This window comes from Canis aureus, chromosome 24 (assembly GCF_053574225.1).
Source record: "Canis aureus isolate CA01 chromosome 24, VMU_Caureus_v.1.0, whole genome shotgun sequence".
In the NCBI taxonomy this organism is placed as follows: Eukaryota; Metazoa; Chordata; class Mammalia; order Carnivora; family Canidae; genus Canis; species Canis aureus.
The window spans coordinates 26,627,948-26,647,424 of record NC_135634.1 but is presented as its reverse complement, the minus strand read 5'-3'; the positions used below and the strand labels follow the sequence as shown (position 1 = coordinate 26,647,424).

Below are 19,477 nucleotides of genomic sequence, written 5' to 3'. Positions count from 1 at the left end.
TCATGTGGTCTGTAAATGATGGTCTGACTTTTATTTCTTCAAAAACAACAAAAAAATTAGAAACAACACAAATGTTAATTTAAACTTTGTTTTTGGGGGAAATTATCGTATCATTAGCGATGTTTTCTCAAATAATTTTGATCATTTTTTAAAAATTTCAAGTTTTTACTTAAATCCTAGTTATCATGTATGATGAAATTGGTTTCAGGTATAGAATTTAGTGATTCATCACTTACATATAACACCCAGTGTTCATCACAAATGCCCTCCTTAATACCCGTCACCCACTTAACCCACCCCCCAACCCTTCTCAACTCTGTTTATTCTCTATAGTTAAAAATCTCTTACCATTTGCTTACGTCTCTCTTTTTCCCCCTCCCCCTATGTTCACCCGTTTTGTTTCTTAAATTCCACATGCGTGAAATCATATGGTATTTGTCTTTCCCTGACTGACATATTTCACTTAGCATATGGCTCATAGTCTCCTTTGCAACTAATATGGAACTAAGGGATAAAGGTTGTATTAAAATTTACAAACGTAGGGCTTTGATCCAGGAAAAAAGAAAATAACACAAACCTATTCTAAAGGCCTTGGTGACAGAAATTACATTTGGTTTTTGATGGTCAGTGGTGGTTGAGTGGTCAACTTTATGATACTGAAATGTCCTTGAGTAACCATCATCATATTCAATATCATTGGAGTAAATTTTAATCCTGAACATTAATATTGGGTGATACCATGAGCTGCGACTTCTTCATCAGGTCAGTTCTACTCCTTGTGTATGCTAATTTCATTGGCATGAGACTTATGCAGTAACATAAGGACCTCACATCTGATTTGATGACCTGCTGTCACCATCTGGAATTTTTAAATAATTTTATCTTTGAATATGTGTTTTGAAAGCAAAGTGTGATGACAATAGAACATGCACATGAGCAGAAGAGAAATGTGTAATATGCTTTGCTGTCATTGTTCCTTGTTTTTGCATTCACATAGAATGTTTGCAATGCCCACATTAGCACACAGTCTAACGAACCAGTGATTGAGAGTTCCAAAAGACTCAGAATGAGTACAAGGCAAGGATGTTAAGTCTTATGACAGAATAAATAAGATTGGTGATGCCACTCAAAGGCCACACTTTTAAAATTTTTTTAAATTTTTATTTATTTATGATAGTCACAGAGAGAGAGAGAGAGAGAGAGAGAGGCAGAGACATAGGCAGAGGGAGAAGCAGGCTCCATGCACCGGGAGCCCGACGTGGGATTCGATCCCGGGTCTCCAGGATCGCGCCCTGGGCCAAAGGCAGGCGCTAAACCGCTGCGCCACCCAGGGATCCCCACACTTTTAATTTGAACAGGAACTTCCAAATATGAAACTATGACAATGACATTTTAAGAAATAAGTAATCAAGAAAGCCTACCATGTCATTTCTTACTTGTGTTACTTTTGGGGCACCAGACAATTATTTAAACCTAAAGTGAACATAGAAGGAAAAGGAACCCATAGTTCCTTATACCTTAATTCTTTCTCTTACTCATAAGTTAAGTCAAAAGTAGAGAATACTGGGATCCCTGGGTGGCGCAGCGGTTTGGCGCCTGCCTTTGGCCCAGGGCGCGATCCTGGAGACCCGGGATCGAATCCCACGTCGGGCTCCCGGTGCATGTAGCCTGCTTCTCCCTCTGCCTGTGTCTCTGCCTCTCTCTCTCTCTGTGACTATCATAAATAAATAAAAATTAAAAAAAAAAAAAAAAGTAGAGAATACTAGTATGTGTTTTTGTCAAAAAGCGAAATAACAACTGAGTTTGTTTGGTCAATGATTTTCACTGTTCTGGTAAGAAAAAAGTATATACATGTAGGGGCTGTGAAATTTTGTTAATTCTGGATGCTAAGTACTTTTACACTTGCATTTAAAACTGGCATGGCATACTATAAAGATAAGTGTTAAAACTTGAGAGACATGACCTAGTGATAAGACAGCCCATTCTCTAAGAAGACATCACAATCCTTAATGTGTATATGCCTAATAACAGAGCAGCAAAATATGTGAGCCAAAATCTATTGCATTGCAAGGAGAAATAGGTGAATCCACTGTTATAGTTGGCGACATCAACATTCCTTGATCAAAATAGGCAAACAGTAGGCAGAAAATCAGTAAGGACATGGTTGAACTAAAAAAATGTCATGAATTGACTGGATATAATGGACATGTAGACTATTTTGCATATTATCAGACTATGCATTCTTCTCATGCTCATGTGGAACATTCACTGAAATAGATCAGATTCTGGGCCATAAAATATGCCCTAACAAATTTAAAAGAATAGAAACTCTATAATTTCTCCTCTCAGATCATAAATGAATTAAACTAGAAATCAATAACAGAAAAATTGAATAGAAGATTTTGCAAATGATATATCTGAAGAAGGGTTACTATCCAAAATATATAAATAACATATTACTCAAAACCCAAAAAATAAATAATCCAATTAAGAATGGGCAGAAGACATGGACTGATATTTCTCCAAAGAAGACATAGAGATGGCCAACAGACACATGAAAAGATGCTAAACATCACTCATCATCAGGGAAATGCAAATCAAAACCACAATGAAATATCACCTCACACCTGTCAGAATGTCTATAATCAAAACTCAAGAAACAAGTGTCAATGAGGTTGTGGAGAAAAAGAAACTCTTGTGCATTGCTGGTGGGAATGCAAACTGATGCAGCCACTGTGAAAAACGGTATGGAGGTTTCTCAAAATTAAAAATAGAACTACCCTTGGGTGCTTGGGTGCCTGGCTCTGGTTTCAGCTCAAGTCATAATATCGTGGGTTGTGGGCTTAAGCCCCAGGTGTGTTCAGTGGCAAGTCTGCTTGAATGATTCTCTTCCTCTGCCCCTCCCCCATGCTCTCCCTCTCTCAAATAAATAGATCTTAAAAAAGAAAGAAAGAAAGAAAGAAAGAAAGAAAGAAAGAAAGAAAGAGAAAGAAAGCAAAGAAAGAAAGTAGAAAGAAAGAAAGAAAGAAAGAAAGAGAAAGAAAGAAGAAGAAAGAAAGAAAAAGAAAGAAAGAAAGAAAGAAAGAAAGAAAGAAAGAACGAACGAACTATCCTATGACCAGGAATCACACTACTTGATATTTACCAAAAAAATATGAAAATACTAATTTGAAGTGATATTGCACCTTTATGTTTATTGCAGCATTATTTATAAAGGAAAACTATGGGAAAAGCCCAAGTGTCCGTTAATAGATGAATGGTTAAAAAAAGAAAGAAAGAAAGAAAAGAAAGAAAGAAAGAGAATCTAAACACAGACCTTATATCCTCCCCCCAAATAATCCAAAATCATAGAGCTAAATGTAAAATGGAAGTTAAAAAAAAAAAACCCTCCTAGAGGATAACATAGGATATAACCTAGATGATTTATGTTTGGTGATGACCTTTTGGATACCAAAGTCACTATCCATGAAAGCAAAAATCAATAAAGTGGATTTTTTAAAATTAAAGACCTCTTCTCTGTGAAATATCATGTTAAAAGAATAAAAAGAGAAGCCCACAGACTGGGAGAGAATATTAGCAAAAGACTTCTTTCTTGAAGAGCTACTATCCAAAATATATAAAGAATTCTTACGACTCAATAATAACAACTTACAAATAAGCCATTTGACACATGAGCTAAAAACCTTAACAGATGTCTCACTAAAGAGGATACACAGATGGCCAATAAGAGTATAATAAGATGCTCCATATCATAAGTCATCAGAGAAATACCACTGTGAACATATTAGAATTGCCAAGTTCTGGAGCACAAACAAGACCAAATGCTGGTGAAAATGTGGAGCAACAAGAACTCTGATTCATTGCTGATGGAAATGCAAAAACAGTTTCATGGTTTCTTATGAAACTATACATACTCTGATCACATGATCCAGTGATCACACTATTTGGTATGTACCCAAAGAAGCTGAAAACTTATGTTTACACAAAAATCTGCACCCAAATGTGTATGGCAGCTTTATTCATCATGGCCAAAACTTAGAAGTGACCAAGATGTCCTTCAGTAGGTGAATGAATAAACAAATGGTGATGCATCCAGAATGTATAGTATTACTCTGCAATGAAAAGAAATAACCTATCAAATGAAAAGACATGGAGGAAACATAAATGCATATTGCTAAATTAAATAAGTCAATCTTAAAAGGCTACATAGTGTATAGTTGCACTACAAGACATTCAGGAAAAGGTAAAACTATGCAACACAAAAATTTAGTGATTTTCAGAGTTTGGGGAAGGGAAGGATAAATAGGTGGACCTATTTTTAAGGCAGTGAAACTATTCTGTGTGATACTACAATAGTGGCAGCATGTCATTATACATTTGTTCAAACCTTCAAAAATGTACAACACCAACAATAAACCTAATGTAAATTCTGGATTTGAGATGATAATGTGTCAATGTAAGTTCATCAATTTTAACAAATGTACCACTCTGGTAGGTAATATCAATTATGGAGTCTATGCATTGTAGGGAGCAGGGGATACATGGGAAATCTATCGTTTCCTCAATTTTGTTGGGAATTAAAAACTGCTTAAAAAAAGTATGTTAAAAATTTAGGCTAATATTTTGTAATTAAATTCTTATTTAGAGGGGCACCTGGGTGGCTCAGTGGTTGAGCATCTGCCTTCGGCTCAGGTCATGATCCCAGGGTCCTGGGATCAAGTCCCACATGGGGATCCTTGCAGGGAGCCTGCTTCTCCTTCTGCCTATGTCTCTGCCTCTCTTTGTGTGTGTCTCTCATGAATAAATAAAATCTTAAAAAAATTTCTTAGAGTGACATTATGTATCAAAAAAAAATGAGAAGTTGAGAAAAACAGCAGAAGAATGGAAAAGGCTTTATATTTCAGTATCTTTTGTGCTACTTTTTTCAGTACCTTTTGAGCAAGGGGCCCTACATATTCATTTTACATTGGAACCTGACAATTATATATCCAGCCCTGGTTTTGGGTGCCATTCTTGGAAACTTAACATCAGCTTTGTTTCTCCTGTCTTTACAAAGATTCTGAGAAGTATCTAAAATTCTTCACTTAAAAATTAATAGAGGATGCTCACTCTTTTTGGCAACTGAGCACTTGCATTACATACATAAAATATAAATGTGATATACATATATACACTTTAAATTCTGAGCGTAGGAGAATTTTGAAAAAAGTTTTAGTTATTAGTTTCACATAAAATGAAGGAAGCGTATTCTAGTTATTAATTAAACTTGGTTTTCATTTCTTCAACATTCATTATGACACCCTAAAATTAATATAACCTCATATAAGCATTCAAAAGATTCACAGTTATAATTTTAACAATATATTATAACACCGCTAGTAGAAATTTTTTTCTGGAGCCTGCTTTTATAAAATTGCTATTCCTAAATCAATTATGTCTCTTTTTCTAATCCTTTCAAACCTCCCCTTGTGGAATGCTAATATTCAACAGTGTTCTCCTATTAAGATATTAGCATTATAACTTTGTAAATCTTTATCATCTGTTGCTTTTAGTGAAATGATGGCATTATCTTTGTAGGAATTAGTAGGGACAGTGAAATAAAATAATAATTTTTGGCTTTGTCTAAACTATGCATTGCATTTAGCTCATATTCTATAAGTCTATAAAAAACACTATGCTCTCATTTGTCCAGAAATAGCTAAAGATTTAGAGGAAACAAAAAAATCTGCCATATTCTTTTTATAAAACTGCTGCCAGATAATTAAATATATTCTCTGCTAGGCTGGAAGAGACTGAAAGTATTCAACAAATCTAATAAATGACAAAAACAAAGACTAGTCATTCCTATCTATACCTTGCCATCATAGTTACTTTAAAAGTATATTATCTTGTTTCAGTAGTGGCTTAAAATTCGATTTTATGGCAAAGTGGCTTCTGTTAGAGTCTTTTCATTTTGAGTGGCATTCATGTAAATTATTTATACTCAATATAGCTCTAATATTGAGGTTCTTGTATTTTAAAGAGAGTATTTAAATAGTTTTGATTTGATATACATTCTCAAGGAGGACCCAGGAGAAGAAATAGTATGTATATAGGTATAAAACAAGGCACAAATTTACAAATATGAAAGGAAAGTAGTTACTCCTTTGGACCTTTGTGCTTTATCAATTTTTTATGGGCTTTTTATGAGTTAAACATAATTTTCCTTTATCTTTTCAAGTTTCTCCTTAATTTTTGCCTTTTTAAGTTGATTTGTTGTATTTAAAATTTTTAAGTAGTCAAGGAATGGGATCATTGTTTTTATGCATAGAAAATTTTGACTATATGGTTCTTATTAATTATATGCAAAAGTTATTTTTTAAGACATTTTATTTATTTTTTCATGAGAGACAGAAAGAGGCAGAGACATAGGCAGAGGGACAAGCAGGCTTCTCATAGGGAGCCCAATGTGGGACTCGATCTAAGAACCCTGGGATCACTCCCTGAGCCAAGGACAAATGCTCAACCGCTGAACCACCCAGGCATCTCGTGCAATAAATTATTTTTTTATGTTATGCAAATGTATTTGTAATGGACAATTCTTTTAAAATCATATATCAATTCAGCTATACTTATAGTCTCTTTTCTAGCATCTATAATTTATAATTCTTTATATTATATAAACAAGTCATTTGCTTATAGAAGATGATTTAAACTACAAAGATGAATATCAAAAATTTCTATAATGTCCTAGAAAAATTGCAGGGGTTTAAACATTTAAAAAAATACAAACTGAAACAAAAGAATTATACATCATTTAAATGAAAAATGAAAAATTTACCTTGGAAAATAATAATGGAGTTGTTTTTCTATCTGTTTAAAATTCATAAAATAGGGACACCGGGGAGGCTCAATGGTTGAGCACCTGCCTTTGGCTCAGGGCATGATCCTGGGATCTGGGATCAAGTCCTGTATTGGGCTCCCTGTATGGAGCCTGCTTCTCCCTCTGTCTGTGTCTCTACTTCTCTCTCTCTGTCTCTCATGAATAAATAAAATCTTTAAAAAAAATAAAATTCATAAAATAGTCCTTGAACTACAGGATCAGTTAATACAAGTGGACAATGACCTCAAGTTTTTACTTTCTGCCAGAAGGAAGTTCATTCACATGTATTTCTCCTTTGCATCTTTGTTGAATTGCCTAAGTGCAAAGGATGTAAACAATTTGATCTAGTCTAATTTTAGAGTTAACATTATTTACCAAATTGGGAAGGTCATTTCGGTCTTGTATGTAATTAATATATGAAGCAATAGGTAGAGTACTAAGGATAAAAACAAAGAGTGATAACTTTGCTTTAAAACAGAATTTTTTTAGATGTGGTCACTGAACTTATAAATTACTATCATCTATAGAATTTGAATAATCTCATTTTTTATTTCTTCTCTATGTTCTTGATACAAGTCTCTCCCTGTTAGTCAACTGACCATTTAAATATTACATTTCAACAACAATTCTTGAATTTGGGACATGTAACCAGTTTGTGAGAGCTTTACTTCCTGTCAATGTAGCACATATGTAGAACTTGGGATTTCAGTGTTGAATTATTTGAGATCAGGTGTGGGCATAGGGCTCGCGTGCTGACGTAGGACTCAGATATGTTTGTTGAATCAGATTTATTCTCAGAAATTTCTAGTGCTTAAAACATAACTTTATAAAGTCATAAAGTGGAGTATCCTTCCATCATGATGGATATTTCCTGAGAGTATGACTTTATGTCCTAATGTTTACACAGCAAATATAGAATGTTTTTCCAACATATAACAATCCTCCATGTTGTTTTTAGTTTTAAAATTAATCCACTATCCAGTCTTTTCCAGGCTTTCCAAGTTTGCAATCAGGACAATGTCACAAGTTTTAAAGATATAACACTCATATACATAATTATAAAAATACACAAAAGTTCAAGGTACTTCTGTGAAAGTTATTTAAAAATATGTTGATAAATTTTTAAACCACATTTTATTGTGTTAGGTCAATAAGATTAACTTATTCTAAAATTAAAGTCCAGCTGTTTGCTTGAAAATAGTACAATAATGTTTACTCTTAATTGCCCCGCTGTAGAACATTTTTTTTTGTTATGCATATAGACTGAGGCATGTGCTTGAAATGTGCTCCAATTTTTCAACTTTGTTCTCATATAACAGATGAACTATTCTATAGAAATATTTCATGATATTGTGAGGAAGCAGTGCATTAGAGAAAAGAATTTAGGATTAAGCTACAATAAAATAAAAATAGACGTTGTATCTTTGAAATATGTGATTAAAAATTTGAAGAAAAACCAAATTATTTATAGATATGTAGAGAATCTTATACTTTATGCTTATCTGTCTTATGCTTATTTTAACTAAGAATATGATGACTAGGGCAGCTCCGGGTGGCTCAGCAGTATAGCGCCGCCTACAACCCAGGGCGTGATCCTGGAGACCGGGGATTGAGTCCCACATCAGGCTCCCTACATGGAGCCTGCTTCTCCCTCTGACTGTGTCTCTGCCTCTCTCTCTCTTTCCTCTCTGTGTATTCTCATGAATAAATAAATAAAATCTTTAAAAAAAAAAAAAGAATATGATGAATAGAGAAGTTAGAGTAAAAATAGGAAACTAAGATGAAAAGAGTAATGGCATAGGTTTTAAATTCGTTTGTTAAACTGGGGACACAGGGAATTATTCTGACATAACATAGTATCCTCAGGGGAAATCCTAAGCATTTTATATATGTACCAAGCATTATAAAGGCTTCTCAGTGCTTTCTTTAGCTTCTCCAAGCAAAGAGAAAATCTATTTGAGCAAAAATGCCTATGCTAATGAATTATAATCTCAGCTCTTTAAAACAATACATACAGATATGTGGTGATATTTGCCTTTTACCACTTATCTTAACCCAGATTCAGCATACCTCAATAAGGAGATCATTTTTATCAACTCTAATCAATCATACAAATGTTCAGTATGTTACAGAAAAGTAAAACAAAAATAAAAACAAGAAAACCTAAATGCACATTTTCAAAATTAGAAGTATAGCTAGATTTTAAGAACTTAGAACGTAAAGGCATACTCCAGGAATAAAGACCCTGGTTCTAATGTTTAAGAACTGTGATACCTAGAGAAATTGCTTAGGTTCCCTAAATCTTGTATATCTTGCTTATAAAATGCATTGTTTGTCAAGAGGACTCAGTGAGATAATCTGTATAAAGCACTTCTCAGAAAGCCTGGTTCAGAGCAAGAATTCACTAAATGTTAATGGTTGGTGAACCAAAAGAATTGTAAATATTTTGACGCAGTAGTAGTTTGTCTAATGTCTATTTTTTTAAAGATATGTACTTAAAATGTTATTTTAATTTACCAATCTTTTTATTTTAAATTAATGCAGTTGATAAACAAGACGGATTTGTATAGAACTTCTTAATAGAATAAATGTGAGTGATAGCACCCATCTAAAGTAGGACACTTCAAAAAAATTGCTTAAGGTTTTAGAATATCAGAACTTATTATTTTAATTTCAATTGAAATACCATTACTTAAAAAAATACCATTACTTAATATATTTGTGAACCATCCTGATACAATAATTGGAAATAAATACAAACATATAATCTGTTTTTATGCAGATAGATTCTGAAAATTTTAACATAACAAAATATTCTGTATTAACATTTCACTTCATTCCAAATTTTAGGAACAAGTACTACTTATGGAAGAGATATTATGCACATATGGATTATAATTTTTCTCAATTTAAGTTTTGGGTGATACCTGAAAGATTAATATAAAAAAGAGACCATTGGAGAAATGCCATAAACTCAATATGGATACTTTAAAGATTTTGTGGTGACTCAATTTTTTTAAAATTCACATTTCAAAGATGTACTTCTGTCCAGTAAATTTTACTAATGCAACACTTTTCCCAGAACATAAAAGATTTTTGAATGTCCTATAGATTAAGATCTCTTATGCGTTAAATACTTTGGCCTGGGTAGTTTGTTTAGAGTTACTACTTCTGTGCTTTAATGATTCTAGACACTAATTCCCTAAAATCATTTAGCTATTTCTTAATGATGATAGCATTACATTGCTCCTGATAAGCTAACTCAACATATGTCAAATGATTTGGGTTTGAATATTTTTTATTTTTAAAACAAGTTTTTATTTATTTATTTTTTAAAGATTTTATTTATTTATTCATGAGAGACACAAAGAGAGAGAGAGAGAGAGGCAGAGACATAGGCAGGGGGAGAAGCAGGCTCCATGCAAGAAGCCTGATAGGGGACTCGATCTGGGACCCTGGGATCACGCCCTGAGCCAAAGGCAGATGCTCAACCTCTGAGCCACCCAGGTATCCCTTAAAACAAGTTTTTAAATAAGAAAGCAAAATAAGAGTGTGGTAAAAATGGCAAGTGTATGCAAAAACAAATAATCTTTCCTCTCTTGATTTTCAGCTGTTTTCCTATAGAGATAACTATTATTAGCATCTATTTATATTAATATATATATGTATATATATACTTACCTAAGTCTATAAATATTATCTTTTTTGCATAAAGAAAATAATAAAATTTAAGTCTTAAAATACAGTCCCTTGCATATATTAAGCATTTAAAAACTATTGTTGAATGTATTTTTCGTAGTCTTTCCTGGCTTTTCTTAAGAAAAACATTGGGTATATATTTATTAACTTACATTTTTGAGATAGCATGAGTGATCTGTCATTTGAGATATTAGAACATAAGTAAGCATGGTTTATTAAATAAAGAAAATAATGACAAATGATTTCACTATCTTGATTTATTTCAAGAATTTCTTGTATAACATCTTGCTTGGGCCATTTTTCCTAAAGTAATCTCAGTTATGTATGCCCTGTACTGGCAGCAAACTACTGCTGACACATCCTTAATGCAAACATTATCCATTATAGAGCAGATCTTAAATGGAAAAATGTGTAATTGGTTTTCAAGCAGACCAAGATCATTAACATGAAACACACTTGAATAAGCAATGCTGGAAAGGTTTCATGTTCCTGAATATTGATCAAAGGCAAAGGATCACTGGAAATAGTAGAATGAATCTGAAGGAAGGTGGAAAATAGCTAAAGTTGCTTAAGCATGCGAAACAATTAACTTTAAAAATTAAAAAAAAAAAAAAAAAGATGGCTTCACTATCAGCCATAGTACTGACTAACTTATCTTTGTGCTTTTTGGTTAAACCAGAAAGAAGATAGACTTATTTTTATTGCCTAGATATTTTACATCTCTGTGTAAGATAAATATATGGCTAAAATTTACATAAATACAGTGCTTTTCTTTTTTGTAAGATTTTATCTATCATCTATCTATCTATCTATCTATCTATCATCTATCTATCTATCATCTATCATCTATCATTTGAGAGAGAGAGAAAGCATGGGAGAAGAGGGAGAGGGAGAGAGAGAGAATCTCAAGTAGAGGTAGTGGTTGCAGAGACCGACCCAGGGCTCGATCTCATGACCTTGACATAATGACCTGAGCCAAAATCAAGAGTCAGTCACTTAATCAACTTAGCCACTTAGGCTCTCCCACAATGTCCATGAAAATGAAGGCAGTTACTATGTAATTTCTGTGAAATATGAATGGTTGAGTCATTTCTTTTTTTTTTTTTTTTGGTTGAGTCATTTCTATAGTTTATATTTGGAGTTTATAATTTGAAAGTCATGTACTAATTCCAATTTCTTATTTTAAAAATAAATTTGCATCATTAAATACATTAAATAGAATTAATGAAAACTATAGTTATATATAGATATCATATTTTTATAATTTTTTTTTACAAGAACTCATGTATAATTAATATAATGATTACAATATAGATGCAGAGTGTGCTACATAACATTTTTATTTTGCACTTTAGGAAACTTGGCAAACAGAAAGACTAAAAGAAAGTTTGTGGAAAAGCAAAACTTCTCATTACAGTGACCTTAAAAATATACATTTCCGAAAAGCAAAAATAATTATTTCTCATTTTTAAGGAAAAAGTAAGTTTTCTTTTATGGGATAGCATGTCAATTCATTATGCAATTACAACCAATTAAGGAAGGAAGTTTATTCTTGATATTGATGATAATTCTGTACTTTAATTCTGTAAAACTTTCTAGTATTGATACTAGAATATCAATATGATACTAGAATATCAAAGAGATACTTTATGTATCTCTTTCACATGTATTTTCTTATTTCATGTACATTAAACCCAGTGTCTTATTTTTTTTTTTAAACCCAGTGTCTTAAAATGTGAATAAGTTGAAAAGAAACTGGGGCACACAATCTAGAAATGATTTCACTCGGTCTAACTCTTAAAAGAAAAAATATTTTATTTACTCCTTATCCACGTTAACTTAGAATATTCTGTACTTACAAACTGAATTGTTTGCAAAAATATTTAAAATCAAAATTAAATTTATATGACACTGAGGTATTAAATATGTTTGCATATTCTTTGATCCACTACCTATAGTGGAATCTTTTTCTCCTTCTCTGGCCAAAGAACTGGCCTATTGGCTCACTACTAATGAATAGAATACTATTAAATATTAGAGCTTGTAGGAATCATGGGCTGCTGTCTCAAGGCAGTCATACCATAAACCCAAGAGATTAGTAGGTATTACTTTTGTTTAATGCAACAGATTATAAATTGACTTATTAAAAAAACTCATAATTTTGTTTAAGGAATAGATACCAGCTTGTACTGAGAGGGACAGAATGAGTCCACAGTTTAAAGAGGCAACTAGGTCCCTAAATTTCCATGGTCAGACACAGGTTATAAAATCTACAGTACTGAAAATACAGCCTATGTTTTATGGAAAAGTAAGAATGACTCAGAAAGGCCAACCCAGACCCCAAAATAGAGAGTAAAGAGCCAGGCTGAACAACTCCTAGAAAGTAGTTTTAAGCTTTAAAGAACTGGCAATATGTGCCTGGTGGATTTCAGAATCACTACAGACCAGCAATTGTTATGTGCCTTCTCTTTAAAAAAAAAAAAAAATTTTTTTTTTTCCTATTTTGGACCACTGTGCTTATTGTGCCGAATGAAGTGAAGTCTTCTCTTTAGTTCATAGGTTATCAGATTAAGAATAACTACAGTCTAGCCGCAATACTTAAAAAAAAAAATACTCGAGGTACACATTTACCTTATTTAAGTCCTGGAACTTGAGCCTAAATCTGATTCTAAATAGACAAGATATTGGAAAATCTTAAAAAGGAATGAATGAATTCTGCATATGGAGGAAATATAAATAACATGTGGCCAGGCAGAAGATTTTAGTGGCTTTAAATCTGCACACAAATTCTTTGAGCTTCCTCCCTTTAAAGGAGTGATGTCACATCTTCATTCTCCTGAATCCATGCAAATCTTATTAATTCACATTGAATGAATAGATTACCACAGAAGTGATGCTGTATGCATGAGAGGCTATGTGATAAAAAACGGTGATCCTTCTTCCTGGCTCGCTTTGTCTTTGGGGTTCCTTACTTCGAGACCTAGCCATTATGTTGAGTAAGTCAAGCAAATGCATGAAAGTCTTGTGTAAGTGTTCTAGTCCTAGGCCTGGTGAAGCTGTCAGCAACAGGCACGTGAATCAACTACCCGGCATGTGAGTGGCTGAATCTTTAACTATTTCTATCTTCAACCTTTGGTCCACTGCAGCTCATACCACATGGACTGTAGAAAAACAATCCTTACTGAGTCCTGCCCAAATTGCAGATTGGTGAGCAGAACATATTTTAGAATTGTTTTAAGCCACTCAGTTCTGGGGTGATTTTCAATGCAGCAATAGATAACGGGAACATATATCTCAAACTGTTGAATGAGGATAGAATAAACTGTCAATTTATTTGTGTTGAGCAGCTACCATAGGAAGTAGTCTCAGAACTGAACCTGAAGGGATGCCTGGGTGGCTCAGCAATTGAGCGTCTGCCTTTGGCCCAGGGTGTGATCCTGGAGTCCTGGGATGGAGTCCCACAACGGGCTCCCTGCATGGAGCCTGCTTCTCCCTCTGCTTGTGTCTTTGCCTCTCTCTCTCTCTCTGTCTCTCATGAATAAATAAATTTTTTTAAAAAGAATTGAACCTGAAAATAATTTACAGTCCACATGATTTAAGACAATCTTTTAAATGTTTTATATTTTCTCGTTTCAGGTTTCTTGAGACCATTATCATAAAAATTATTTGTAATGAATTTCCAATTATTTTTTAATGTAAAAATATTTAAGAAACAAGCCATCACAATGAAATGTAGTCCATTATATAAGAATACTTAGAAGGTCATCCCTGGAAATTCAGCTCTGAATTTCTGTGCGAGCATTCATGAGCATTGATTGTGAGTTCAGTGATCACGTATGTGCATTTGTCCTCCAGAAAATTCTCAGAACATTGTTGAAAAGCACCTGTAACTCAGTAAGAACAGTGATATTTCAGAAAATCTACAAGAGGAGAAGCTAACTCTGGGTTTTCTAAAGCTGCTTTCCATTGTGTGCAATCCACCAGAGACTTAATATACAATATTAATTCAGAGATGAAGAATCTAGCTTAGGTAGACCAGTGGGCTGTGCATAGTAAGACTCTATATTTTACCCCATCCCAATACTTAGTTTCACATTAAGAGTTCTGAGGCAAAAATAATTGAAATGTCAATGGAGATTGGCCTAAGTACAGCAGATTCTTGTGGCCAAGTACAGGGACCTCTCATATTACCCTCCCCTCCAATACCAAATGTAGCTGATAAGACAAAGAAAAGTAAGCATTTCAGAGCTATAAGGAGGGCTTCACTGAAGAAGATGTCTAGCCTTGACTTATTGCCCATGGTATCTGCTCTGGTACTATAAAAATCACCACAGCAGGAGGCTAGATAGGAACCCTATCCCAAAGGAAATTGCTCCCACAGGATCAATATGGAGCTTGTACATTTGTTGACTTTCCTAATAATATCCATCACTCCTTCTCTCTCAGAACCCTCATAAATTACTCACTGCTTTTTGAAAGTTCCACATGGGTGTATAGTTAAGCATACTAGTATATACTGGTCACAATCTTTCTTAATACAATAACATTATTTCTTTTGAATGTTGGTCCATTAGGTGGAGTATAAATTCTATATTCACCATAGCCCTTGCCATGTGGATTTGTTTATTTTCCATTAAGACTTACGTCACCTATTTTTTTGCCTCACCTATTGTACCACTCTACTATTTAGCTGAATACATGTTTAGGAATGTTATGTCTCCTTTGAGAATTTGTCTCTATTATTATATAATATCTCTCCATACTTATCCCTGATAATCTTTCCTGTTCTTGAAGTCTAATTTATCTGAAATAAATATAGCTACTCCAGCTATTTTTGGTTAGTGTTTGAATGACATATATTTCTTTATCTATTGCTTTTAATTTATAAAGATCTTCATATTTAAAATGAGACATCATGTGAACATAATTGGGTTCGTTATTTGCTTTTTTAAAATCAGATCTGATAATTTCTGTATTTTAACTGTGTTTAGAACATTAACATTGAAAGTTATTATTGACATAGTTGGATTAGATATCTATATTCTTGCTTTTTTTGTTGTATTTTCTTTTTATTTCTTTTTTCTTTCTCTACCTTTCCTTGTTTTAATCGAGAATTTTTTGTTATTTACTTTTATCTCCTCAATTGACTTAACATTAATAACTTTTAACTTTTTTAGTAGTTGCCTTAGGGTTTAAAATATCGGTTTTTAAATAATCTGAGTCCATCTTCAAATACTACTATACCTCTTTAAGTGTAGTGTAACGATATTTTCACTACTTATTGCCAATTCCTCCCTCTTATCCCTCCCAGCATTGTTGTCATACATTCAATTTATGTATTAACAGCCAATAGTTTATTATTATTACTTAACATGATTTATTATTTAGAACAATTAATAAGAAATGAGAGTTTTACTTTTGTTTTTTCTATTTCTTTTTTTTAAAGATTTTATTTATTTATTTATGAGAGACAGAGAGAGACAGAGAGAGAGAGAGAGTGAGAGCGAGAGGCAGAGACACAAGCAGAGGGAGAAGCAGGCTCCATGCATGGAGCCTGATATGGAACTCAATCCTGGGTCTCCAGGGTCAGGCCCTGGGCTGAAGGCAGTGCTAAACTGCTGAGCCACCTAGCCTGCCACAGTTTTTTCCATTTCTGATTTTTACTTTTGTCTGAGTTTCTGACCTATGTCATATTTCTTCTTACTAAAGAATTTCATTTAATACTTCTTATAGAGTAAGTCTATAGGCAGGAATTTCCCTCAATTACTGTTTGCTTGAGCAGCTCTTTATTTATTTTTTTTCATTTTTGAAGGATATTTTTGCTGAGTGTAAAATTCTGAGTTAACAAGACTTTCTTTCTTTCTTTCTTTCTTTCTTTCTTTCTTTCTTTCTTTCTTTCTTCTTTCTTCTTCTTTTATAACAATTTAAAGATGTCACTCAATTGTCTTTTTGCTTCTATGGTTTTTAATGAAAAGTCTGCTGTAATTCTTGTTCTCTTGTCTGTAAATATACCACCACTGCCACCTGCCATCTGCCTTCAAGATTTTCTCTTTACTTTTTTTGCATTTCTGTAGTTTGTACATACTTTGTCAAAGTGTGGGCTTTTGTTTGTTTATCTCTTTGTTAATTATCCTATTTCAATTCTCCAAGCTTCTTGGATTGGCCCACAGAATACATGCGTCGTTGCTCTCCTTGTTACAGATTAAACCTTTTAATTTTTAAGGGAGGTAGGGGCAAAGGATGCCAGCAGGTCCCTGCAGTAGCTCATGTTTTCTTACCTGAGTCAGCACTTCAAGGATATTCTATCTTATCTTCCCCAAGAAAGCTTGGTGGGTTTCCTAGAAGAGATGCCAGAAAAAGGCTGGGGCTACAAATATGAGTGGTATAAATGAATTTTTTTAAAAAGATTTTATTTATTTATTCATGACAGACAGAGAGAGAGAGAGAAAGAGAGAGATGGAGAGAGAGGCAGAGGGAGAAGCAGGCTCCATGCAGGGAGCCCAACATGGGACTCGATCCCAGGTCTCCAGGATCACATCCTGGGCTGAAGGTGGTGCTAAACCACTGAGCCACCCGGGCTGCCCCATTATGAGTGGTATATAGACTTTTTTTTAAAAATTTATTTATGATAGTCACAGAGAGAGAGAGAGAGGCAGAGACACAGGCAGAGGGACAGGCAGAGGGACAAGCAGGCTCCATGCACTGGGAGCCCGATGTGGGATTCGATACCAGGTCTCCAGATCGCACCCTGGACCAAAGGCAGGCGCCAAACCACTGCGCCACCCAGGGATCCCGGTATATAGACTTCTCACGTTCATGCTAGCCCACATTCAGCCTTCATCAATGCATTGAGGTTGACCATTTATCTTCCTACTGACTTCTATGGTGTCTAGCAGCATATTCCCCAGGACAGCTAGTGCTTGGGTTCGTTTTAAGCTGCAGGCACCTGGCTTTCTATTTCTTAATATCAGGTTGGTTATTTTGCCTTATGACCTCAGTTCTCTGAGGAATTCAAAAAAGTTTGTTCACTTGGAATATATATTCAACAATTTTCTTGTTGGATGGGAGATGACATCACCCGGCTCTCCACATTTTTAAGTTGAAGTCAAAAGTCCAAAGATAAATATTTTAATAAATACAGAGATCAAATAAATTAATAAGAAAAATGCTAAAGTGGTTTGAAAAATAAAAATTCGGTAGTACAAAATAGTCATTGAATCTAATGTAAGGTCTCCTAAATTTGCATCTTTGTACTGTGACTGGAGCTTGCCAAACCTGTAGTTCTGTGAATTGAGTATCGCCATGGCAGTTTGTCAGGTGTATGCTCAAAAATAGAACAAAAAGAGAAAAGTAGACAGTTGTCCTCTGAAGTGGAAACTGAGAAAACAATGGGAAAGTATGAAGAATTTAGTCATTAAGGTCAAACTGAGAAGAAAGAACTACCTGAAGATGTTACACAGAGGACAGTTTGACTGCAGAAAAGTTCAAGAAACTTATCAGAGAATCCTGAAGAACAGAATGTATTTCAATACAGAAAATTTCAGCAGATTTTATTCACTTCTTTTCCCTAACCATTTCATGGGTTTGGTTTTTTGACTTCTAGAAGGCTTTAATCAAACCATTTTTGGTTTAGCTTCGATACAGTACTTAACTTCTGTTAACAGTACTTGCTACTGGTCTTCTAATGTGGTTAAATATAAAAAGGCAGAATTTTCAAAATCTTTTTTACATACAAATCACTCTATTTTGATATTGAATGATCTTGAATTGATTTCCTGAAATATTTTTAGGTAGAAGTCTTTCAACTTTTAACAGTATTTTTGTAGAATGAGAAAAAAGAGAAAAAAGTCACACAAGTTGATTCTACCAAGCCTTGGGCATAATACGTCATGGGCCAGTCTATGATCTACTGAAGAGGTCTAACTATTCCTCTTAACAAGCTTCCATTTTCTGAGGTTTAATTAACTACAAAGATGGGTTAAGAAATCAAACGGAGTAAAACCACAATGACTTGAAATCATACGTGCTAATAAATTAGTAGATTAAATGGTATTTGTAAATTCCAGTTCAATGATTAAGTCAACTAATCCTGTATTACAAAACTAAAACCTCAACCGATTTATTTAATCTACAGAAGATCCTACCTTACTATTATGCCTTAGTGATACATTTAGGGGATCCATGGAAGTAATAGCATCAGCCACTCTGCAGTAGGAAAAGACTTCTAAGAAAAAAGTTTTATTAGTATCCAGTAGCACTATTTAGGGAAAAAGAACCCAAAAGAGTGTTGTGTTCAATCTCCAACAACTCTATAATCATATGATAAAGGTTTCTTTCCTAATGGAATTATTAGAGCTTTAATGTGCCAGTGGGTATTGTCAAATTGTAAATATAAGAAATATGAAGAATAAATATAAGGAGTTATATGTTTCATGGGTAAAATGCATTTTCAGTCATTACTGGTTATTGGCTATTCAAGGACACTTTGCTCATTTGGAAATAAACCCTTTGATATGCTTTCAAAAAAATCTTGCTTCTCCTTTTTTCTTTCTTATAATCAAGATTAGTAATTACCTAAAATAATGTATTATTTGGAATAGAGAACAAAAGGACATGTGATATCTCTCCTATAATATATTGGTGGTATATATTGAGATATTGTTACTGAGAAGTATAAATTTTTCTGCTTCAAAGTCCATTGTAATTGAAGATTCTATTTAGAAAAGATCTTATGATTTAAACCTGAAGGTAACTGGTGATTTTTTTTTTTTTTTTTTTTTTGCTTTAGACCTCAAACTGTGCCAGTATTAGCAAATATCTGATCATCTGCTGCCAACCATTTTCTAGCAGATAGAATTCTTATAAGGGATGACCTTTGACTACTCTCTCTGTTGATAGTTGCCAGCATTCTAGAAT

The 19,477-nt window shown here is 33.7% G+C and overlaps 1 protein-coding gene across 4 annotated transcripts in view; it reads right to left on the bottom strand.

The window, feature by feature from the left end:
- The window catches only part of LOC144295930 (disintegrin and metalloproteinase domain-containing protein 20-like), a 159,723-nt gene that overhangs the window by 91,824 nt on the left and 48,422 nt on the right, over positions 1-19,477 (bottom strand). The gene's annotated exons all lie outside the window — the stretch shown is intronic.